Genomic DNA, 3471 nt, shown 5'->3' on the forward strand with positions numbered 1-3471 from the left:
GTTATTGGCCGCTAAGTTAGAGCAGATAGTTAATGAGGCCTATAAAGACTTAGTAAAGCTGTTAGCTCAATATGGGCTACATATTGCACCTGAAAAAGTTCAAACGGGGAATTCTATTGAGTATTTGGGAGCAATAATTGGGTATGATAAACTGAAACCACAAAAAATCACCATAAGAACTCAAGATCTCCAAACTCTGAATGATTTTCAAAAACTGCTGGGAGATATTAATTGGATAAGGGGATATTTACATATTCCTAATGGTGTGCTCCAGCCTTTGTATGCTACCCTTAAGGGTGATCCAGATCTTGCTTCTCCTCGTAGCCTCACCAAAGAGGCTAGAGCGGCCCTTATAACAGTAGAAGAAGCTATATAACATGCTACTCTATGCAGGCTCCAAAGTGATAAATCTTTCCAGTTATGTGTGCTTGCCACTATACGGCAGCCTACTGGAGTACTGTGGCAAGATGGGCCTTTACTATGGATCCACCCACATATATCCCCAGGAAAATCCTTAGAATACTATCCTGATGCTGTTGCAGCGTTAGCACTTAAAGGGATTCACCAAAGCATTCAATTTTTCGGACAATCACCTTCTTCTCTTATTATACCCTATACTAAGGCTCAACTTAATGTTTTGTGTGCTACTCTAGACAACTGGGCTATTCTATGTTGCTCGTTTCAAGGGGATATTGATAATCATTACCCTTCCCATCCATTACTCCATTTTGTTAAAGAACATCCCATCATTTTCCCTAAGGTAACTTCAACCAATCCAATTCCGGGGGCTGTTAATATTTTCACTGATGGTTCCAAGTCTGGAATGGGAGCTTATGTAATTAATGATTCTCCCCCTGTTCAGCATCAATTTGCTCCTGGTAATGCACAATGGGTTGAACTACAAATTGTTATTGAGGTTTTTAAACAGTGTTCTTTTCCTTTTAATCTTATCTCGGACTCCATTTATGTGGTACAAGCACTCAAAGTCCTGGAGGCCGTGGGAGCTATTAGTAATGCCCATAATGTATCTGCTTACTTTAATCAGCTTCAACAACTTATCTGTAGCCGCACTGCTCCCTTTTATCCAATGCACATACGGGCTCACACTTCTCTTCCTGGTCCGTTATCACAGGGTAATGCCTGTGCGGACTCAGCCACTAGAGGCCAGTTGATATGCTTGGCTTCCTCCTTAGAGGGGGCTAAATTATTTCACCAAAATTTCCATGTTAATGCTTTAACGCTGCACAGGCGTTTTTCCATTTCAAGAGCGGATGCTCGTCAGATAGTATTACAATGTCCCCATTGTGTCACATTTCTTCATCCCCCTACTTATGGAGTGAACCCACGGGGATTAAAACCATTGGTTGTCTGGCAAATGGATGTGACGCACATACCTGACTTTGGTAACCTCAAGTATGTACATGTTTCTGTTGATACGTGCTCTGGAGTTATTCATGCCTCTGCTTTGTCGGGAGAAAAGGCACGTAATGTTATCACTCATTGCCTAGAAGCATGGGCAGCATGGGGTGCTCCTGCATCCCTTAAGACTTATAATGGACCTGCTTATACTGGCAGACAATTTACATCCTTTTGTTCTACCATGAGAATGCAACTTACTCATGGTCTGCCTTACAATCCTCAAGGACAAGGCATTGTTGAGCGTGCTCATCGCACCTTAAAGGAAACTTTACAAAAACAAAAAGGGGGAATAGGAGCTGAACACACTCCTAAAGAACGCCTGTCCTTAGCTCTCTTTACCATTAATTTTTTAAATTTGGATATTCATGGTCGCTCTGTGGCTGATAGACATGTGTCCCCTCAGCCCTCTGTGATTGGTTATGTTAAGTGGAAGGATGTTCTTACAGGCCAATGGAACGGCCCCGACCCCGTGCTGACATGGGCACGAGGATCTGTATGTGTTTTTCCCCAGGATCGCACGGAGCCGTTGTGGGTCCCTGAACGCCTGACAAGAAGAGTCTTGACATCAACCGACCAGCAACAAGAGATACCACAGCAACCCTGTGATGAGGATCTTCACTCTGCTACGTGCTCTGGTTCTGGTGCTGGTGCCGATGGCACAGACGACACCAATGCAGTGGTGGGCAGTGGCACGGGCTTGGCCAATGCCGATGCCGGTTCATGGTAGTTCTAGTGTCCTCCCCACTCTTTTCTCTACCTCATGTGAGATGTCTGCTCCCTGTGCCTCTCCTAGAGGGGACGTGGAGAGCATTTTTAATCAATCTCAGGTTAATCTCACAGGAGTTTTTTGTTTCAGCCTTGGAAACACTAATTGCATTAGCCTTAAGACCAAAAATTTGACTAACTGGGAGGATCCATTGCGGTCCAATCAGGTCTCAGGGAGTATTATTAATGCCGTACTGAGCCAAGTAGTTTCGGGGAAGCAATCAGGTTCAGGGACCCCTGTAAATAGCTCTGCTTTTAATATAACTACCTTGGCTATGATCTCCAAGGTACTAATCCCAGTACCTCCTTCTTCTAATAGTACTTACAATGCCACTCATTTCAAGGCCTCTCCTTACTGTACCCCTAATCTTGGTTTCCCCCCAACATTTACGCCTTGTCAGGATCATTCTTGGGAGAAACTTCAAGTTGCTAAGGGTTTCTCTTTTTCCCCCTCTCTTAAGAGGCATGTTTATAATTTTAACCATAGTGCCAACTCCTCTACAGGAGTAGGTTGGTCCTGGTTTCAATGGCTGATTTCCAATGAGAAGGGGGCTTCAGCTGATATTTCTGCATTGGCTCAATTGCTGGGAGCCAAAAGCTGGCTGGCTAATGTTTCTGGCACTGTTAGGAAAAGTGAACGAGGTAATAGGCTCACATCTGTTTCGCTCAATTCTTTGCTATATAATGCCACATTGCCTACTGCAATGGTCTGCATCCAATCCCCGTTCTTGCTCCTTTTGGCTAATAATACCTCGTCGGGGATGCTGGATTGTTCTAGTGTTACCTGTCTCTTATCTGAGTGTTGGAATGGTTCTTGGACTGTAGCAGTGGTTATGAAAATTCCAACTTTTGTCCCAATCCCAGTCACTGCGGACCCAGATAAATTCCCCATTGTTGAGCTACTTAGAGTCCGCAGAGATTTTGGAATTACGGCAGCTATAGTGACAGCTGTGGCAGTGTCTGCTGCTGCAGCGGTTACAGCTGGAGTGGCCATGGCCAGTCAAGTACAAACTGCTGCCACTATTAATCAAGTTGTTCAACAAACTTCCACCATACTTGAATCCCAAAATTCTATTAATCAACATATTTTGTCAGGGATTTTAGCTGCCAACCAAAGGATAGATTTACTTCAAGCTCAGGTAGAAGAATTGGCTGACTTAGTGCTTTTGGGTTGTGTTGATCAACGTGCACATTTATGTATAACCTCTGTCAGATTTAATGATTCCAGGAATGCCTCCCGCATCATTGGTGAATATTTGGCCGGAAATTGGTCCATGGCAGCAGAAG

The sequence above is a fragment of the Marmota flaviventris genome, unplaced genomic scaffold (assembly GCF_047511675.1).
Source record: "Marmota flaviventris isolate mMarFla1 unplaced genomic scaffold, mMarFla1.hap1 Scaffold_48, whole genome shotgun sequence".
Classification (NCBI taxonomy): Eukaryota; Metazoa; Chordata; class Mammalia; order Rodentia; family Sciuridae; genus Marmota; species Marmota flaviventris.